Here is a 23,227-nt window from a genome sequence, read left to right as displayed (position 1 = left end):
AAACGGCCATCTTGAAATCAAAGAACTGTGGAAGGAATTACTGCACTTTTAAAAACAAGTTACTCATTGTGTGTGGTGTTTTCACTGTTGCTTTGTTCAGGCAGGGTGGGAAAGCTGTTTGTAGGTACTGGAGCACCAGGGTATGTGTGTGCAGACTGAGATTTGATTTGCCCCAAATAGCTGTTTGGATTTGGCAAGCGTGACTTGTTATATATGATAAAGATAATCACCCTAGGTAGACAAGCAGACACTGGAAGAACACAGCAAGCCAGGCAGCATCAGGAGGTGGATTCCAGCATCTGCAGCTTTTTTTGCTCTAATCAAAGATCGTCACCCTGACAACAACTCTCTGATTCGTTCCTGGACAAACAAACAGCTTTGGTGAGAACAATACAGTGAGAAGCCATCAGACTATGGGAAGGGCAGGTGTTGTGTGTTTTTCTCTCACTCTGCAACAAAAATACCTGAAGCCAAAAGATATGCGGCTTTTTTCTTCCACCAGTTGCTGTAAACTGTTGCCTTTAACCAGTAACTAAAAGATTTTGTAGTTAGTGCATCAATTGCCCTGCAAGAGAAAGTGGATAAAACCTGGGAAAGGAAGCTAAAGGACAGGAAGTCCATCATCTCGGTAACACTGTCATCTGGTGTTATTGAACTGTAATTCTTAGTTTTTTTTCCTTCTACCCATAAAACCAATGCCATTTCTCTGTGTCTGCCTGTATTTGTGCATAAGGACTTTAAAAGGGGGTTAGAATTTTGACTTGTAGAACCATATGCTGTTGCTCACAGCTGTTCATTCATGAATAGCAAATAATATTTTTTGCTAAGCTAAGTACGGTAAATGGGTCAGTGCTTTCTGTTAACCTGAGTAAGGACTGTATCTTTTTATTTTGTTGTGTTTTTAATTGTGAATTGAAATGGGAAAACCATTGTTGTAAAAACCAAGGATTGTGGACAGGGTTGAAAACAAAACTGCTGGAAATCACAGTGGGTCAGGGAGCATCCGTGGAGAGAGAACAAGCTAACGTTTCAAGTCCAGATGACTCTATTTTCAGAGCTAACGTGACATCTGGAGGGGTCGGCATTTATGCAATTGTGGTGGAGAGGGTGATTTCTGTGGAGAAAGTGATTGGAGAATGTGAGAATGGAAGAACAATGGTGTGTCTAACTGACAGACTGGGAAGAACAGATAGCCCTACTGGAATGGGTGGAGGGGAGAGAAGACATGGTGACAGAGAAGGCAACAAATAAAGTTTAAAAAAGGGAAGAAATGAGACTGAGTTCACAGCCTGAAGGTGTTGAACTCAATATTCAGTCCAGGCGGTTGTAAAGTGCCCAATATGAAGATGAGACATTGTTCCTCTAGTTTGCACCGTGATTCACTGGAGCAATGCAGCATGCTGAGGACAAACAAGTGGGCATGTGAGCAGGATGCTGTGTTATAATGACTGGCTATGCATTTGTCAGAGTCATGCTTGCACACAGAATGGATTTGTTGTGCAAAATGGGTACCCAATCTACTTTTGGTTTCTCCGGTGTAGAGTAGCCCACACTGGGTGCAGTGATTGGGTGCACATTGTAGAAGGGATTGCTGTACCTTTTAAAAGCAAGCTGCCAACATTTATTGTCAGAGTGGTTTATGCCTTCGTTTTTTTCAACCAGTTGAAGAAATTTAGTTGCAGATGAGCTGGAGTCAGGGACTGTATATAAAATGAGATTGAGCTGACAACGAGCAGCTGATTGACAACAGGTGCTACTCCACAAATCAATGTCATAGGCCTTCTGCCTGGCAACATCAATGTGATCAGCTGAATAATTTGTGGATGTGAAAGAGAAAGCCAGAGATCTTGCATCTGCCAGAAATGAAGGTTCTGCCTTTGTGCAGTAAAAAAGACCTAAAGCCTGGAGAAGGCCAATTTATTTTCCATCACCTTGCTTTTAACCAATAAATTAGAAAATTTATAAGTTGTGAACCAGTTGCTGTATTCTTCCTGAAAATAAGTGGAAGTACCTGGAGAAGAGAGAGAGAGATCAACAAGCAGCAAATCCTGACAACACAAAAGTCTTAGCAAACCCTGTTGACGGGAATCATTGAACCTTCCTTGTGTTTCCCTCCCTTTATTAGTTCAATTTTTTTTCTATGTCTGTCTATTTATGGGGTTTGATAGAGTTTTAATAGCATAAGATGTCAACTGTTCATAATTGTTTGTCTGTAGATAGAATTAATTTATTTGTGATAAGTAGTAAGGTCTGATTTCCAGCGCGCTACTCCAGTGAGGCACCACATTTGATTCCAGAAGAGGAAATCAAGTATTTTGAATGCTTTGATAGATCGTCAATTTTGTAGCATCCCAGGGACATGAGAATCAACTCATTATCCCAAGTGGGTTGGAACAACTTGTATTTGGACAACAGTTTATCTTCATTGTTTTTTTTCATAATTCAGTTGCTTTCTTCTTGCCATAAACTGTTTTTATTTTGACCTAATGCTCTCCTAAACTGATAATAACAATTCAGCATTCATGTTAAGAATGTTTACTAGCTTTAAAACAAGCTTCTTTGATATGTTATGACATACCTTCGTTGCCATTATATTCTGATGCATGACTTGAAACCAATCTTCTGGGCCAGAGGTAGGGACATTACCACTACACTGCAAGTCCCCTTCTTACTGCTGTTACAATATGGCTGTGTATCAGAGATATAACCATTATCAGCTGTTAATGCATTGTCAACCCAGGGGTGGCACGGTGGCACAGTGGTTAGCACTGCTGCCTCACACCGCCAGAGACCTGGGTTCAATTCCTGCCTCAGGTGACTGACTGTGTGGAGTTTGCACGTTCTCCCTGTGTCTGCGTGGGTTTCCTCCGGGTGTTCTGGTTTCCTCCCACAATCCAAAGATGTGCAGGTTAGGTGAATTGGCCATGCTAAATTGCCCGTAGTGTTAGGTAAGGGGTAGATGTAGGGGTATGGGTGGGTTGGGCTTCGGCGGGTTGGTGTGGACTTGTTGGGCCGAAGGGCCTGTTTCCACACTGTAAGTAATCTAATCTATTTTACTGTCAGAAACATCTGTTTGCTCTGATACACACCATGTGCAGAGCCTTTTTATCATTCAGAAAGTATAATTTCCCCTGCACAATCTTCAATAAAGAACTGAGGAGCAACACCAGCAAACTAAAATAATGCCCTGCATCCTTTCAATTAAATTTTGTTTGCTGTTTCCCCAGGGGATATTAAATTTATTTTTCTTTTATGTTAATTTGTCAACCATACATTGTGTCAATCTTGGCTTGGTGCCACTTTTGGATTAAATAAAAACAATATTCTCCACGTGTCTGCATGGATTTCCTCCGGGGTTATCCGCTTTCCTCCCATAATCCAAAGATGTGCAGGTTAGGTGAATTGGCCATGCTAAATTGCCCGTAGTGTTCAGAGATATGTAAGTTAGGTGCATTAGTCAGGGGTAAATGACGAGTAATAGGGTAGGGGAAAGGGTCTGGGTGGGTTACTCTTCAGAGGGTCAGTGTGGACTCGTTGGGCCAAATTTTCTGTTTCCACACTGTAGGGGTTCTATGATCTATGGTCTATGAACTGACTTTTCAGCTGAACAGCAAAGATCCTACGGCCTTATTTAAAAGAGAAGCAAGAGCGTTCTCTGAATGGCCAGCTCAATATTTATTGTTCAACCATCAATAAATGGATGCTCTGGTTATTTTCTTTCTGCTATTTGTGAGACCTTGCTATACTTTCATATTATATCACTGGCAAATGTACTTAATTGGATGTCAGTTCTTTGGGATATCCTGAAGATGCAAAAGGTACAATGTAAATGCAAGTTCCCCCTCTCCTTTATTTGAAAATTGTTTTAATTCAAAAACTATTCTGCAATTCATAAAAATAATTTGGCCTTCCACAACTTGATGCAATTTTCCCTTTTATTTCTTGGACTTAAATTTATTGTTAAGTCTGTCAACTGGAGTTTATATAAATCTTTTGGAAGATTATGTGCATCAAATTAAATTTGAGATCAGGGATGAGATGAAACCTCAGGAAGTAAACCTGCTAGGTCTGCAGGTGAGAGGGATTGTCTGTGAGTGTCTGTGGGTGGGGGTGTGGGGTCAGGAAGGGCGATCACAGGTCTGAGCACTACTTCTTTTCTGGTTCCCCACCCCAGCCTGAGCACATTGCCCTCATTACTGAACCAGAGCACAGAGAGCCCAGCCCAGTCCCAGACTTAATCTACGCAGAATACGACTCAGGACTGCAGTTCTGACCTGAGCACATGGGCCACTTTAGAGTCCCCTGACCCTACTTCCATCATGGATGTTATTGTTGAAGGATACGCTGAGTTAAGTTTAGAGAGTTACTTGAGACTTTCAACATAGTGTTTGTGCCTAATTCTTAACTGAACCCAAAGAATAGTTCCTGAATGTGTGTGAAAGGCGGTATATCATAGTGACATTCGAGCATATGGAACTGAAGTCTGAGTCTCTATGGTTCTGGAAACAGATACCCTATTATCATGCCTTGGTTATATGAAGTTTGCTAATGTTCAGTTCAAACTTCTTTGTACTATCTAGTAACAACAGTGACCAGATCCATAGGAATGGAGCCAAGTGGGTGAAAGAGCCTGAAGTGAAGCTCAGTGTCAATTTGACATAATAGGTGCAACGTGAGGCCACACTGCGGTCTGACTCCAGAACTGGGGTATATACCTGAAAAGATGCTCAGCAATGATAGGGTCCAGCAAGTGATAAACCTCAGGGTTCTTCTAGGGACCAAACCACAGAGAGGGGAAGTCAGTTGAAAAGCTGAAAAAGCACAGGTGAAAGCCTACAGTAGAGCACATGGCAACAAGAAAATGTCAATTGACCACAGTGAGGAGAGCACAGCAATACATTGGAAGTACTTAAATAGATAGAGAAGGAATAACCACTCAGAAAATCCAGCAGGTGCATGAGGAAATAAGGTTCAATCAATGCCATTAAGGAATCCCATTGGCAGCAACTCAATCCAGCTATGCAACATTGCAAATGGCAAGAGAGAGACATGGTCATAGATGCTGCAGTAGCCCAAAATATTAAACATCCTCATCTACAGTTTTCCCAGTAGTACAGGACACCATGAGGAAGCATCAATTATTCCTGGTGAATATGGCAGGCCCACTGCAAGATTTTAGCAATCATAGAGTCATAGATGCTGTACAGCATGATGTACAGCACGAAAATAGGCCCTTCGGTCCAACCTGTCCATGCTGACCAGACATCCCAACTCAATCTAGTCCCACCTACCAGCACCTGGTCCATATCCCCCGAAACCATTGCTATTACATACCCATCCAAATGCCTTTTAAATGTTGCAATTGTACTAGCCTCCACCACTCCTCTGGCAGCTCATTCCATACACGTACCACCCTCTGCGTGAAAAAGTTGTCCCTTAGATCTCTTTTATATCTTTCCCATCTCACCCTAAACCTATGCCCTATAGTTCTGGACTCCCCCACCCATGGAAAAAACTTTGTCTATTTATCCTATCCATGCCCCTCATAAGTTTGTAAACCTCTATAAGGTCATCCCTCAGCCTCCGACACTCCAGGGAAAACAGCCCCAGCCTGGTCAGCCTCTCCCTACAGCTCAAATCCTCCAACCTGGCATAATCCTTGTAAGTCTTTTTTGAAGCCAATAAGCAAGATAAATTCTGGTATGCGTATGGTACAGTATAAATCAGAAAACTGATTTAAAGCTAGAATAAGACCTTGTAGGAACTTAATCACTAATGAAAACAAGTGAAGCTTCAAAACATTAGATAGCTAGCAAAGTGACTATACCTTCTGCAGTGTCTTGAATTAGGAAGTTAGAAAGAAATTTTCAATCAAGCAAGAAAGAGAGCTCCCAGCTCCAATGCAGATTTATGAACATTAAATCTTCAGGCAGGGTAGATTAATTAGATACTTCCATTGGCAGAAGGTGATGTGTCATTACAATCATGTACAAAGATCATCAATGTGAACTTAGCATAGGAAGAGGAAAACTTCAGGAAATGGCCAATCAAAATAAAGTTCAACAAATACAAAGAGCTTCTAAAAGGTCGTCCATACAATAATGCTATGCTTACATCCAAACTGGATCAAGCATTCAGAAATCATTGAGCTGCATCACCAGCAGTTGAAATGTACAAATGGCTAACAATGTGCCACATACATTCTGGATTTTTTTTGTCATTAATGGAAGAATCAAACTGTAAAGCACTGAACTAGGTAGAATGCCATGACAAGGCAAAGTTCAACAAGACTTCGAGCAGTCTAACCACCTTAAAGGATTGCTGATCTAAACACTCAGCTATTGGCAACCACTCAGTGCAATCATGCCTTAGAGAATGAACAAGAAAAAAGTTACAGCAGATTTTGGTAAATCTGCTGCAGATACAGCTAATCCTGTCATGCATTTGACACAACAAAGAAATATATTGATGGAGAATAAGGTCTCTTTTTCACAGAAAGTTCACAAAATGTTATCGTGCCGAAGCAAGTCCTATTAAGAATGGAGATCACCTGCAGAATAAATCTGGTGTTTTGTAAAAAAAAGTTTAGAAATACATGAGGAATTAATCCAATTTGCCATCCATTCTGCAGTGCAATGTGAGATCTTTTTATAAATCTCAGTCCAGAAGTATATTCTCTTACTGACAATGATGCATTTCTACAGCCTGATATAGAGTTCAGAAATATTCTTGTTGTATATGGGACTGAAAGAGTTAATGCTGAGAAAGACAATAAGCATCATTCATTATCGTGATGTGATATGGACTTGTCGGTGGAACTGCTTAGAATTCAGAGAGTGTGACCTAACATTTGGTTCTCCTCATAGTATCTGTAATAATGTCCATCATGCCTGTGTAACCTATAACTCATTGCTTACCTGCAATAAACTTTATCTTGCTAACTGCAAGAGACTCTTCTAGTTAGACCAGAAAGTGTTTCTATTTCAAGTATGCTGGATGAAGTAGACCTTGTAGTCTCTCCGACTTCAAGAGAATAGTGGCGGTAACCGTCATTGTGAGCTGCAACTCATACAGTGTAGTGAGCTGGTTACACACACAACATTCTTAACATTTTAGAGGGCTCTTGTGGTGCAGTGGTAGTATTGCTACTTTTGAGTAAAGAGGCCCAAGTTCAAGTGCCACATGTGTAATAACATCTCTGAACAGATTGATGAGAAAATAGTTTTTAGTTTTACAACATTGCTTGCCTACAGAGAAACCGTCATTCCACTCTACCCTGTAGCCACCCTGCCAAACCATGATATGGAAGCCATTCATTCTTTATGATCCTTAAGAGAGTTAAAAGGATTGTATTAGATTAATGCCCCTAGCCAAAGTGACTCATTGGGGAATGGGTAAAAGTGGGAGTAAAGAGTTCAATGTTCATCGTGAAATACTAATGGTTAAAAAGTACACCATTAAAGAACTTGGAGGAAGATCTACAGAAAAGGTTTAGTTATTCCTTCACTCAAAGGGTAGCTATTGTGAATTTGCAGAAGGACCAATGTTATTGACATCTCATCACCTGGACCTGGAGCCTGAGTCTGTAAGAAAGGTTTCTTCTTTTTCCATGCCTTGCAATGTTTAAAACAAATCTTGTTAATTCTTCTTCGAGTAGGGTAGATACCTTCCCTCATTATAATCAACCAGTCAGTCAAGTGTAACCAATCTGGTTGGGATATGAGTTTTTAGAAAGAGTTTAATAGCTTGCTCCACCATTCAACAAGATCATCGCTGATCTGATTATTCCACATTCCCACCTATTCCTGATAGTATTTTGCGCCCTTGTTTGTAATATATCTTTATACCTCTGTCTTAAAATAAAATTCAGAGGCTCTGCTTCTTGTGCCTTTTATCCAAAATAACCCACGTTATCTAACAGTAAGGATTTCTCTAGCCAGGTTTCCAGTGAGACCTTAAGCAATTTCCAGTAAAAATGGCTTTAAATCACAAGATTTAATTACTAACCAAAACCCTTTCAACTAATCATACACATGTGTATTCCAACCCGATTTATAAATGCTAACTACTTCGAAGACTGGTCTCCTTTCTAGATTATGCACCTATCCATCCATTTCATAAAATCTTCTTATTTGGTCTAAACTTTCTGGCCCAGATATCAATGGCACAGGGCAATTTGAATTCCTTTCCACTTAATGCATTAAACCTACTAAACAGTCATACATAGTCACAATGACACTGCCTGCTTAGAAATCCTACAAACCAGGGTCTGTCGTAGATGGTTAATCCATCACCAGATCTGATGGCAAGTCTGGAATAGATAATCTAGCTACTCTAATTGGCTGTATTCCTGAGTTGTTCTTGAAGTCTTTATACCTTTTCCTGGCTATGACTGTCTGCCATGTAAGGTAATACCAGGTTTTAATTCCATCACTGTCCTGTTTGAAGCCATCACCAGATATATTCTCTCTGGACTATCTTCAAAGTTATGCTTGGAGAAACAGACACTGAGAGTTGGCTTGAACACCTTATCAATTTCAAATGCTGGAGAGAAGGCGGCATATTAATGGTCTCGGAAAAAATGGAGAACAGTTCCTTGAAAACTCCAACACAGTTTAAAATTACTTTTCAGATTTATAGCAAACATTTATAGCAAACAAGGTTTGACCATAACCTTCCCATCCTGCCCTCATGTTCTCATGCCCATAATTCAGTGCTTCAGTCAGAATTTATTCTTCAATGCCCCTTTTCACTACCATCACAAGACAAATCCAGCACACAGGACTTCAACACAGCCAGTTTATATTCATTGACTGGAAATAAATAAAGCAAGGTTACCAAATTTAGAATGATTCAAGCAAGAGGAAAAAATTGTGTGTGAACTCTCTGAGGTGGGAGGTTTACTCGAGTGATAGGTGCAAATCCCATTTCCAGCCAATTCATCCATGGTGTAGTTAATGCCTGCAAGGCAGTAGTGATCAGGCAGGAATGCACCCTATCTTCCTCAATGGGGGTGTGGGAAACAGCATCATCTGAAAACTTCTGCCTTCTGACTTTGTCAGCATCCTTTCCTTCCTGTGTAAAGATAAATGCCAAATGGTTATTTAGTTCTTGTTTTGCTCATGGGATGTGGCATTTTTGGTAACAACAGCTTTTTTTTATCCATTCCTAATTGCATTTAAATGTCAGCTACATTGCTGTGGGTCTGGAGTCACTTGTAGGTCAAAGCTGATAAGGATAAGATATTTCTTCTCCTAAAGGACAATACTGAACCTGATGAGTTTTTTTTGTGACACTCATGAGAGTTATATCATTACCAAACTTCTAAAAAAAAACTCATTAGTAGAACCTAAGCCACGCTTGCTGCCTACAAGCATCGATCCGCTTTTTGGTCTCTAACTGGCCTCAAAAAGTCACATTTACTATCCTTCTCCCACAGAATACTTTTCAATTTCTTTTATGTTTAACTGGTCTTTTTTTGTTTTCTATACTTTCTTTTCACTTCTCTGATTGTTTTATTTTTAACCTTGTTTCCCTTTTATTCTCAACCTGACCTCAATCATAAGCCTGTTTCTTTTGTTCCATCTTCCCCTATCTCCTTTGTCATCCAGGGAGGTCTGTCTCTGTTTGTCCTACATTTCCTCCTTGAAGGAATGCACCACAACTGTCCACAAATAAAGAAATAATCCCCGTTTTAAAGGCAGTCCATGGCTCAGTTAAAATTTGCTACCAGTCAATGATTGCAATTTAATCGAGCCAATTCCATTGTCACCCCACTAAAATTCTCTCTCCACTATTTAAATATGTTCTTTTAAACTTTAGACTTCTCCTTGTCCTGGTTCCAATACTAACCTAAGTCTTGCTGATTCCTAAACTTTCCACCTTATCATGTCTTAGCTTGATCCCATCCAATACCTGACTACTTCTCTCTTGAGTGCTCTTGCTGGATTTTTTTCTCCTTTTTAATGCTCTGTGTGTCTCACACCCTTCTGTCAACTCCCTGCAATCAAACTAGCATGGCAGATGGGTTGAGAATGTTTTTTGTTCTCGATAGGGTATGGAGGTGAAAGCATTACAATAGACAATAGGTGCAGGAGTAGGCCATTCTGCCCTTCGAGCCTGCACTACCATTCAATATGATCATGGCTGATCATCCTTAATCAGTATCCTGTTCCTGCCTTATCTTCATAACCCTTGATTCCACTATCCTTGAGAACTCTATCCAACTCTTTCTTAAATGAATCCAGACTGGGCCTCCACTGCCCTCTGGGGCAGAGCATTCCACACAGCAACCACTCTCTGGGTGAAGAACTTTCTCCTCATCTCTGTCCTAAATGGTCTACCCCATATTTTTAAGCTGTGTTCTCTGGTTCGGCACTCACCCATCAGCAGAAACATGTTTCCTGCCTCTAGAGTATCCAATCCTTTAATAATCTTATATGTCTCAATCAGATCCCCCTCAGTCTTTTAAACTCAAGGGTATACAAGCCCAGTCGCTCCAGTCTTTCAGCGTAAGGTAGTCCCGCCATTCCAGGAATTGACCTCGTGAACCTACGCTGCACTCCCTCAATAGCTAGGATGTCTTTCCTCAAATTTGGAGACCAGAATTGCACACAATACACCAGGTGTGGTCTCACCAGGGCCCTGTACGGCTGCAGAAGGACCTCTTTGCTTCTATACTCAATCCCTCTTGTTATGAAGGCCAGCATGCTATTAGCCTTCTTCACTACCTGCTGTACCTGCACGCTTACCTTCATTGACTGATTTACAAGAACATCCAGATCTCTTTGTACTGCACCTTTACCTACATTGATTCCATTTAGGTAGTAATCTGCCTTCCTGTTCTTGCCACCAAAGTGGATGACCATACATTTATCCACATAAAACTGCATCTGCCATGCATCTGACCACTGACCTAACCTGTCCAGGTCACCCTGTAATCTCCTAACATCCTCCTCACATTTCACCCTGCCACCCAGCTTAGTATCATCAACAAATTTGCTAATGTTATTACTAATGCCATCTTTTATGTCATTAATATATATTGTAAAAAGCTGTGGTCCCAGCACTGATCCCTGTGGTACCCCATTGGTCACTGCCTGCCATTCCGAAATTACAGTCTCACAAAATCATTTTAGATGATGTGGTAAGGGGAATGGTGAATATGCGAAGAATAATCCAATAATCTGCTTTACCTAAATTTATTTAATGATTGAGACAGGAAAATATGATTTCTATATAACAAGATGTTGCAGTGAATTGTTATGACAGAGAGAAAGATAGCCAAAACAAATCAGCCATTCTAACTCTGTATTTTGAAACATTATAAAATCAAAACACTCAATCAATTTTTTTTGATCCCAATGGTTCTCAACCAGACTTTTGAATAACAATTCCTGGATTCTGTGAATAATTAATTTCAGACACTGATTTGTATTGTTATGAAGATGTAAGTGTACTCTACCTTTAAGAAAGTTAAAAGCCAGCAGAACTATCTAACAGCAGTAAGTGTTCTTGACAAAATACAATGGAGCACGTGGTCCGCAGTTGTGGCTGGTTGTCTGGAGACAAAACCAGAATCGAATTAGGTCAATCATTTTAAATTATATCCCAAAAAATACCAAATTTCAATCAAATTTGAATTTAGTTGATTGACAATCTTAAAAGCCAATGACACAATCTGATGCTTTGGAGTATAAGACCAGGGAAAATTGAACAGCTGGGAGGAAAACTGCCACACCACCAGCATGTTGAGATTGCCCAAAAAAAGCTCTCTTAAAGGTACCTTTATCGATCCATGCGAAACATACTTCCTAAGAAGAAGAAAAGAAGACACAGGAAGATCCGACTAGAGGATTTGATAGCTGGCTGGTTTTGAAAACTTGAATTTTTGGTAAATCTTAATCGGGGGGTGGGGGGGTGGTATTACTGGACTAATATTATAGAAGGGAAGATAAAAGATAGGTTAGAGGAAAGAGTTGTAAATAGTTGTTAGTTAATTATTCTCTGTTATACTTTAAGAAATAAAGTTGTTAACTTTTACTTTATATGGTTCTTGGCCGCTCGGACTTTCACAGATTACTACACAGGATAAAACTTAGTGAGTTTTGAAAAGATTTGTAGCTGAAGAAGGGCTCATGCCCGAAACATCGATTCTCGTGCTCCTTGGATGCTGCCTGACCTGCTGCACTTTTTCAGCAACACATTTTCAGCTCTGATCTCTAGCATCTGCAGTCCTCACTTTCTCCTTGTCCTAGGAAAATCCAATCAAGTTTGAATTTAGAATATTGGATGTGTTGTCCCAGTCGAAGTGGTGTCCTTCCTAATCTGTATGTAAAGATACTAGTGAGAGTGGGTCATGTCTTTTTGTGGCTAGTTGATGTTGACGTATCCTAGTGGCTAGCTTTCTGCCTGTTTGTCCAATGTAGTGGGTGGCATGGTGGCACAGTGGTTAGCATTGCTGCCTCACAGTGCCAGAGACCCGGGTTCAATTCCTGCCTCAGGCGACTGACTGTGTGGAGTTTGCACATTCTCCCTGTGTCTACATGGGTTTGCTCCAGTTTTCTCCCACCAGTCCAAAAATGTGCAGGTTAGGTGAATTGGCCATGCTAAATTGCTCGTAGTGGTAGGTGAAGGGGTAAATGTAGGGGAATGTGTCTGGGTGGGTAATGCTTCAGTGGGTCAGTGTGGACTTGTTGGGCCGGAGGGCCTGTTTCCACACTGTAAGTAATCTAATCTAATCTAGTTTTTGTTATAGTTCCTGCAAGGTATTTTGTAAATGTCATTAGTTTTGCTTGTTGTCTGTATAGGGTCTTCCAAGTTTATTAGCTGCTGTTTTAGTGTGTTGGTGGGTTTGTAGGCTACCATGATGCCAAGATGTCTTAGTTGTTTCTTCAGATTTCTGAAGTTTTTTTCAACAGGAAAATGAACAGAAAATGACATCACCACAGGAAATGACATCACCAACCCAAACACACAAATAGCAAGCGGGCCATGCAACCAGTGCTTCCTCCAGAGGCTCACTGATGATGCTACCTAGTATAGTGACAAAACATCTGAAAATGAAGCTTCCAGCTTAGCATGCAAACCTACATCCAGGATAAATCTTTTCTGTTTTACTGGTTCAAATTAAGCAGGAGGGTTTGCCTATGTCATAACTGTTATGACACAGGGTAAATCCTCCTGCTTCATTTAAAGCAGCAACACAGACAAGATTTATCCTGTGCAGTAATCTGTGAAAATCCAAGAGGCCAAGAACTATTTAAAATAAAAATTAAGAACTTTATTTCTTAAAGTATAACAGTGAATACTTAACTAACAACTATTTACAACTCCTTCCTCTAACCTATCTTTTATCTTCCCTTCTATAATACTAGTCTGATAAACTCCCCCCCATTAAGATTTATCAAAAAATCAAGTTTTCAAAACCAGCCAGCTGTCAAATATTCTAGTTGGATCTTCCTGTGTTTTCTTTTCTTCTTCTTAGGAATTATGCTTCACAGGTCACAGATCAATAAAGGTACCTTTAAGAGAACTATTTTTCAGACAGTCTCTACATGCTGGTGGCGTGGCAGTTGTCCTCCCAGCTGTTCAATTTTCCCTGGTCTTATACTCCAAAGCATTGGATTATGTCACTGGCTTTTAAGATTGTAAATCTTCTAAATTCAAATGGAATTTTGTATTTCTTGGTGTATAATTTAAACTGATTGGCCTAGTTCAAATTTGTCTTTGTCTCCAGGCAACCAGCTACACTAACTGCTGGACCACATGTTACATTGTATCTTGCTGAGAACACTTGCTGCTGTCAGATGGTTCTGCTAGCTTCTTAAAGGTACAGTACATCCACATCTTCATAACAGTATCTTAAACAAATGATTTTAGTAATTTATTAACAATATAGTAACTTTAACAGAGAAAAAATAAACAATGAACTAATCTAATTGGTCTATGCTTTAAACCCAAAACCTTTCTTTTCAGCCCCATTCATGCAAGCAAACACAATTAAGGGAGAAATAAACAAAAATAACAAAATATTGGCCAGATTACTTGAGTGGTCTTCATGATCTGTTCTACAGGAATAGATGATGGCTCCTTGGTTGGTTTGTTGAAGACATTGATCAGGGTCACCATTACAGTCCACTCAGATAAAGGAAGTAACATTTATAACTTAGGGAATCTAATCTAATCTAAATCTAAATTTATTCTTTTTATTCTCTGAGTTCTGAAGAGCTGCTGATGCAAGGTCAGGTGGAGAACTTGCAAATTTTCATGTTGTTCCATCAACAGCCAAACTGATTCTCCAGAGAAAACACAATTTTAAAACTAATTCAAATTCTGATTACTCCCTGACAGACTTATCACCTCCTCCATGATATCCCAGTTACCATTCAATACGTGCCATCTGCTTGAGCATAAAGTCTTTTTCCAGACTTGCTGGAATTAATTCCAAGGAACTCATCTCTTTAATAGCCAACTTCTGTTATCTGACTAAACATGACAGTCTTCCCAGGTGACAAATCATCTGTGGAACCTTTTGATCAGGAGTTAAACTTCAGTCCTGGTCTCTTGAATAAACAGAACTTGTTTGGTTTATTTTTCTTTTAACACAAACTGTGACCCATGGTCCAAAAGCCACCTTTAGTTCTTAGTTCCCAGGTCACAGCTCCAAACCAAAAATTGACAAAATAATTTTAAAAATTAAAAAATGAAAAATTAGCAAGGATTCTAGCAGTCCAGATAACATGTGCAATGTCAAAATGATCTTGAAGCAATAGATTTCGGACTCAGTGACAAACGTACTATCAAGGTGATATTTACCTTATACCTGCAGTGATTTGTTCAAAAGAGATAATTGAAAGCTCACTGTGGATATTTCAGATTTATTTTAGAACAAGGTGTCTTAGAAATTACATAGCTGGTGACAACTACTTGCTTCATTATATGCCTTGCTGGGAGTATGTGAGGACTATAGATGTTGGAGAGTCAGTCAAAAGGTATAGCACTGGAAAAGTACAACAGGTCAGGCAGCATCCAAGAAGCAGGAGACTTGATGTTTTGTGTATATGCCCTTCATCAGGAATGTGGATGGGGAAGGGGGATGAGAGATTAATAGGGGAGTGAAGCTGGTTGGAAGGTAGGTGGGAAGGTGATAGGTGGACGCAGGTGGAGAGTAATTGTGATAGATCATTAGGAAGGATAGAGCAGATAGGTGGGAAGGAAGATGGACAGGTAGAACAGGTCAACAGGGTGGTGCCAAGTTGGAGGGTTGGATCTGGGATGAGGTGGGGTGGAGGGAAAACTAGTGAAGTTGATGTTAATGCCATGGGGTTGAAGGGTCCACAGGCAGAAGATGAGGCATTCTTCATCCATTTGATGGTTGGCTTTGATTTGGCCGTGGAGGAGGCCTGGGACTTGCATGGCCTTGGGGGAGAGCGAGGGGGAGTTGAAGTGATTGGCCACAGGGGCTGGGGTTATTTGGTGCGTGTGTCCCGGAAATGTTCCCCGAAACGTTCTCCTGTGTAGTGTGTACCATGTAGTCTCACTGATATAGAAGAGAATACATTGAGAGGTATATCAACCAAATATTGAAGCTTTATTTTAAAGAAGTTTTGTTTTGACAATAAACACATAATTATGTTCATTAAGAATAATGAATTAATAGAAATTTTTGTTTAAAATCTGATACAGATAAAAGCTATTTATTTGGTTTTCTTGATAATTAGAAAAGAGTACTTTAATTTTTGTGATAGGACCATGGAGTGATGAGACTAAACGATGGTGCGATCCTTCAGCCTTTTTCTTAAGGATACAAAATAAATATCTAAATATGTAGTTAGATAACTCTTAGTATGCCCACATAACACAAGTTGGAATTGTAGATTCTACTCATAGCTTGAAGCAAGACGAATTCAGTACAAATGTCGGGAACGTTGCTGAGCAATGGACATCTACAGCTATAGGCAAGCATTAGGCATCGAAATGTGAAACAAGTAACAGAGATAGTAATCCAGTATATCAGTAGTGAATGAGATATGCCTGAATGTGCTTTAGCAAAACAACATGTTCAAATTACTAGCAGAGCAGTGAAGGAAACAGACATCTGGGGACTAAGTAAACAGGAAATGACAAATGTCTTTTTAACTAATGAGGTTAAAGGTTTGGGAAATGACCATAACAAAGCCTGACAAAAGGAGATCATTATATGGGAAAGATTCAACCTTAACTTCAGTGTTGCAAGATAAATAAAAGAGGGAGAATGGAATACTAAATTGGTATAAAGAGAGAAACAAACAGAATGAAATAAAAGGAACTTTTTTTAAAATTAAAATGTGGTACAAAACTTGAAAAACTCTCCATATTTCTATGAATTTTCAGCACGTAATCTTTAACACTTCATTTAGTAGATACATAAACCATAATCACAAGTCATCTTTGTGGCAAGTTTCATGGAAAATGACTAAAAAATGCCAAGTTTCTAAGGTAACAATGAACATTTTTAAAAATCCCATTTTCACAAAACTAACTCTTGAACAGCTTGTACAGAAAATGTTGGATATTGGCATTTAATCTTATATCTGCTGGGTGCCTAGAGTTACTGTTCCATTTACTCTTAAATAATAGCAAGTGCCATTAGCCTTACCATTATCATGACAGCAAATTTTGACCTATTAGGTTCTGAGAGTCAATGACCTTCTTATGAACTTCATTACAAAAGCCTCTGGGAGATGCTCTGTTAGCATCTGCAGCTGAGTGTACCCTGCTGTTCACAGCACATAATACTCGAGGAAGTAATTCATTCCTGGAGAAGCGTAACTGAAATCTAAATGGTGTGCTTTAAATTAAAAATGCAATGCGGTTTGGAATTGCTTTCATAACACCTGTAGCTATCAGTTCATACTGCCAGCTCTCCCTGGTGTCACATAGTGTCATTATGTTTTTCGGCCTATATTAATTACGTTTGCTATTAAAAAATCTCCGCAAAAACAGATGTTACTGTTGGCTGTGATGTTTTCAGGGTCAGCTGGAGCATTGGGTGATGGTGGTGCTGTGAAATAGACCAGAAAGAAATGTGGTCCAAAGCTCCCCAGTATATTTCTCCGACTGTATATGGAGCTGTCAATCATATCCTTGCTACAGAGATATCTGCAGGGTAAACCCTGGTGCGAGAACTAAGATACTTACATTTTGAATGCTTAAAAGCTTCATGTGCATTTGAGATTCCCAGTCGTGAAACACAAAATACATAACACCCGACTGGCTGCAATACCTTCTTTACCTTGTTATCTTCTAAACCATACCCACCCTCAGCCTTTGTTTAGCAATTAGCTCTTTGTAAACATATTTTAAGAATCTGCTGTCAGAATTTTAAAATAACAATTGATATAAAAGTACATTCATATATTAACACTTTAGGGTTATTTGTTTTCCTTATTTAACCCAACTAAACCTCTCATCAAGTGATCACAGCACCTGAACATATTTTTCAGCTACATGTCAGACATGGTAATTTGATCTCTCTCCTAATACAGATATATCAGGTCTATAGAATCGATTCTTTCCATGCAAGTCTTAATTGTAAAATGATATATAATATAAAGATGTCAAAAGTAAGAATTTCAGATTTATGTAAGCAATCTCCAGTCTTGAGAAGGCTTTTGTGTTTACTGTTGATAAAGAATGTGAGAGATATGTGTTAAAGCACAAATGACATTGACTAAACAGGTCTTACAGTCGGTATATGCTCAATGTAGCAACAACCATTCTTGGAGACATTGCTAGTTTTAACACATGGCCCTTACGTTTATACCATTATCTTTCCAAATTATCATCCTTGCTTTTGAATGTTTTACTTTAATCCTTTTGGATTATTCCTATCAACTCGAGCTCTTTAATTTCTACTACACTGCCACTGCCATTTTGTTACACTCAGCAGCATTGCAAAATGACAACATTGTCAGTGAATTCTTCTCAGTACTTTATGTAATATAATAATAAACTGTGAAAATTCAAACAAAAAGAATAGTCAGCGCCACTGATGTTGGTAATGTGAACACACAGCTATTGCTGCTTGTCGGGTGTAATTATTCTTCACACTAGCTAACAAATCCTGTCCAATTTTATTAAAATCTAATATCTAACTACATTTTCAACCAAAGTCACTGGATGCTATCAAGACCAATTTTCAGTTAGGCTGAAAATTCTCTTCCTGGATTAAAATACCTAAAATTGCGATATCCCTATTATGAAATGAGAACTGAGGTGGACTTTCTGGGAGTTAGTCCTTGCTGTTTGGTAGGTTCATTATTGGGCCAGAAATCTTATTTACTAATGAGTTGACTCAGTTATGGTTCTTTACATTAGTCTTGACATTTATATCATAGATTCAAGATGCCCAACTAATTGGGGAGGGTTTGCAGAATGACATTCATTTTATCAAAGACAAGATTTCTTATGAAGAAGACAGAGAAAATGTTACCAAATCTCACTAGCACATGGAGTTTTGTGACTTTGAAGAATGAAGAAACCTGGAAAGGCTTGTGCCTTTGGATAGAATTTTTTGTTGCCTGTTTAATTTGAGGAATCAGAATAATTTCCAGATCCGAACCCAACACTAGTCTCTGTGTGTACTCTGGCAAAATCTTTCACCCAACAGACTTCTAACTGACCAACTGAAAGTAAGAACAGTTTATGGATTCTTGAGGAGCATGCCTGATCAAAGAGCTATGATGAATAACTCAGGTGGAATCATTTTAACCAAGGATGCAGCTTTTCCAACTCACGGCTCCATTATTGACACATGAACACCAGGCCTCAATAGAACAGACATTGTGCTGCTGGGAGATTGCCTCCATGAAACTGCCAGGATCAGTAGTCATTGAGAGGCTGCTCCATTGTCAGAAAAATAACAGCAGAGTTCTATCTATCCCCTTCAGTAGGCTCCTAATTGCTAATTATTGCTACCTGCTGCTGTTGCTGTTCACCAATGTTGTATGATGGATTCTCATCAGAACTCTTCATAACGTGTGATCAATCTGGTAGATTTGCTGCCACCATCTTTGCCCCTTATAGGGGTCTAATAGGCTCACTTTGCCTAATGTGGTTAAGGAAAACCACTTGGTAACCTAACAAGAGGAGACTCTTGTCTGAAACAAGGCATAGTCTATTGTATGATATCAAGACGTTACATTGTTACTGAGAGAATATCTGGTGTAACAATGAGGGAGACCTTAATCTTGACTCTTTGAAATCCAAAACTATTGTCCAAATCTAAAGGACATTGTCATACTGTGTGGTGCTTAATACAGTCATCAACATTAACTCTTTCAGATCCTTACACTATTATTAAGCATATTGGCTGCAGCAAGATTGCATTCCTGCCTTCAGGTACAAGTCAGCAACACAATACATTGATCTGCAAATATATTCCCATCGTAACTCCATATTAGCCTCCATGTGACTACAAATACTCCAAGACAAGTCTCTTGCACTCTGGTCCTGCTGTGGAAGCTAAGGACTGAAAATGAGGTGAGCACTCTTAAAAGCAGAGGAAGAGGAAAGTGTCTCAAACCATCAGACATGGAAAGAAATGGCTATGGTTGAAAAGTGATTGAAAAGTGATTCCTCCAGCCTGGAGACTGGGCACTAAGAGGATCCACGGCCTCAGGAAGGGACCAGAAGTGAGTGGCATAATACTTTCAGAAACAATGTCCCAAACCCTTTTCCTTACCAGAATCTTCCTGTACAGCACTTCTCAGAACAACGTACCTTACAGTTCCATACATTCCTTCCTCTGCCATATGAGCAGCCAATACTCACTCTCACTCTAATACCCATGCCTCACAGACACCCAACTCCTATAATGTTCTTCCATTTTTTCCACAAAGCTATCATACTTTTTTTTTTGTTTCTCCTAGCTGTAATAAAGATTACACAACTTGGTGAGAGGTAGACATCTTGGGGGTTATGGATCAGTTGACGCTGGAGTAACAATCGCCTTATCAATCACTGGTATTACAAATTCAGCTTATATAGACACAAAATCATAGAAATCACATAAAACTTTATATTGAAGAAGGCCTTTTGGCCCATCTTGTCTATGTTGGTCAACAAAAGACTTCCTAAAAAATGCCTAGACCGCACTAGTTGCACTGGCCTTATCTGCTAGTCACGTGCTCAGAAAACTCAATCAACTTATACAGATCTAGCTTTATCTTATCAACTCTGTGCTAAATTTCCTTGATTTGTCTAATTTTCCAATTGAATGCTTATATTTTCTCAGAATTTATTCAAATAATTGACCTACAATTAATGTTGAAGCAATTGGCCATTATTGCTTCCTCCCTTTTTAAAAAATTGTACAATTTTAACAAGAAGACTGTTGTGGTACATTGATTGTGCCCTTACCTCTGGGAAAGGAGTTCAGAGTTCAAGTCTCATCTGGCCCAGATGGCTTAAAATAACTACAACAATCCAGCCCTCTGATCCCATTCATGTGACAAGATGGATTCAAATTGGCCCAGGAGGATCATTGAGGCAAGGAATCTCACAACCTTTAAACGGGAATTGGACAAGCACTTCAAATGTCACAACATTCAAGCCTGTGGGCCAAATGCTGGAAAATGGTACGAATGTAGATTTAGAATAGTTTTTGACAGAGCAGACTCATTGTTCCTGAACGATTCAATGGTCACTGCTCCACAGGGAAAGAGATCATGATCCAGGAGGCTGCAGACATAATCACTCATCTGCTGGGAGAAAATGATCTTCCTGAGGCACCAGTGCTTGGAACATGTTGATAAAACTGATTTTCTTTATGTTGACCATGTGCTGACCATGTGCTAGATGTCTTGCTTTCTTCCAACTGGATTGTAGTGTCCATCCCATCTCTCCTGTGGAGCAGCATGTGTTTGAGGTGGATGTGGGAGGCTACTGGTGGTGTTTTTGTTGGAGCAGTAGGCAGCGCACCACTTATGGGGAGATGGTAACATAGTGATCATTTCACTGAACTACTAACTCAGAGGTCTGAGCTAATGTTGTGGGGTCATATCCTACATGTTGGGGTCTTGAAGAAGTGGAAGCTTTTTTTTCCCTTGCTGGGTTACAGCCAAAAGCTAGGAGTTCCTCTTCCTGCTACTGGAGATGTGAGACAATCTGTTTTTCTGAATTTTTCTTTTTGCCAAAGGGTGTGTTTATGGGCTGTTACTATATTGGAACAATTAATTAGTAATAGTTACTGTATCTATTATTCTGTTAAGTTTTCCAAAAGATTTAAGTTATTCCAATTCTTTCTTTCTTTTGTTGTATTTTAAATCTAGTGGACAAATAAAGTGTGTTTTGCTTTAAATCTGATAGTTTAACCAATCGAATTGCATCTAGAACACAACACCTTACATTTATGGTTAAAATAAGAAAAAGTTAGGATCTAGACTATCTACTAAATATTTTGAGGGGGTTTGGTCTGGTCCATAATAATAGTGCCACCATGACCATCATGATTTGTGAAACCTGCCTGGCTTACTAATACCCTGATAGAAGGCTCACTGCCATCCTTACCAAGCATAGCCCACATGTGAATCCTGATCCACAGCAGCATAATTGGCTCTTTACTGTCCTCTGAAATCCCTGAAGCTATTCATTTCAAAGGCAATTAGGGATGGGCTACAAACCACCAACACTCCATGAAAGAATAAAAAGACACATCACTGGAGTGAAAACCTTGACACTGGTCGGAATGGGAGCATTACACTTTACTATCTGCTTCCTTGTCTGATGAGGAAGTATTAAATTCAACATATGCTGACAGTAGATGATGTTTGCCCTTGTTTATGTCTCTTCCAAGTGAAGACAGAACTTAAAATCCATGACCTTGGATCTCAGTCTCTTGGAGCTAAATAGTAATTGTCATGCCAGGACAAAGTAAGCTTATTCATCTCTCTGAAAACAGAAGTGCATTTACAAAAAATGGAAACCTTAAGCGGTTCTGGGCACAAATGCTACACCATTCTTTCAAGGCAATGTTAGTATTTTCTATTGCTTCTACATGATCAAAAAAAAAGGAAAAATTGCAAACCTGGAAGTAATGTTGGCTTTTTGTTATTCCCTAGGCATAAGTTTCAATTTTGATGTGAATGACAGCACTTGCTTCAATTAAAATCAACAGAAAAGCCTCACTTGAAATGTTTACATGAAGCAAAGATAAACCCTCGAACTATGATGATTGCTTTACTTGTTCACTGTTTATTAAAACATGTCCCCATTAGGAAATTTTAATAGACATAAGATATTTTGAAGCATGAAACAACAAATTACCTTAGATAAACATCTGTATTTCTGACCAATCTATCCTTCTTTTATAGTGTTTCCACCTGTGACAGTCATAACATACTTAAGCTGAATTACCATATTTCTGTCATCAAATTTGCTGCCGTTGAGCATTTGTATTAATCCAACAGGCCCACTCAGTAAAGAAATAAAATTAGAGGCTCTTCATCTAAATGTAGGAAGCTTTCACAGTAAGATAAATGAACACCAGTGACACAAATACAGATAAATGTTTTATATCTAATTGCCATTGCAGAGACACGGTTATAAAGTAACTGAGGTTGGGAAATAAATATTCCAGAGTGCACAATATATCAACAAGACAGCTGAAATATGAAAGGACAAGTGGCAGCCAAGAGAGTAAGATTGGTGATTGCAAAGATCAAGGGTCAGAAAGCACTACTAGAATGGCTTATATGCTCACGAAAGGAATTAGACTATTAAAAAGCGAATGAAGAAATAAACTGCAAAACACTTATGTGCTGCAATCATTCAAGGAAGGTGGTAAGGAAAATGTAGGGAACTATAGACCAGTGAGCCTGACACCGGTGGTGGGTCAGTCGTTGGAGGGAAAGGATCTATATGTATTTGGAAAGGCAAAGACTGATTAGGGATAGTCAACATACCTTTGTATGTGGGAAATCGGGTCTTACTAACGTGATTGAGTTTATTGAAGAGGTGACAAAGAAGATTGATGAAGGTGGAATGATGGATGTTGTCCATATGGATTTGAGTGAGGCATTCAAAAAGGTTTCCCACAGTAAACAGGTTAGCAAGGTAAGATCATGTGAAATCCAAAGAGAGCTAGCCTTCTGGATACAAAATTGGCTTGAAGGTAGGAGACAGGGAGTCAAGGTGGAGAGTTGCTTTTCGAAGTGGAGGTCTGTGACCAGCAGTGTGACACAAG

Source organism: Chiloscyllium punctatum, chromosome 20, assembly GCF_047496795.1.
Source record: "Chiloscyllium punctatum isolate Juve2018m chromosome 20, sChiPun1.3, whole genome shotgun sequence".
Classification (NCBI taxonomy): domain Eukaryota; kingdom Metazoa; phylum Chordata; class Chondrichthyes; order Orectolobiformes; family Hemiscylliidae; genus Chiloscyllium; species Chiloscyllium punctatum.
The sequence above is the reverse complement of the archived record's forward strand: the minus strand, read 5'-3'. Positions refer to the sequence as shown.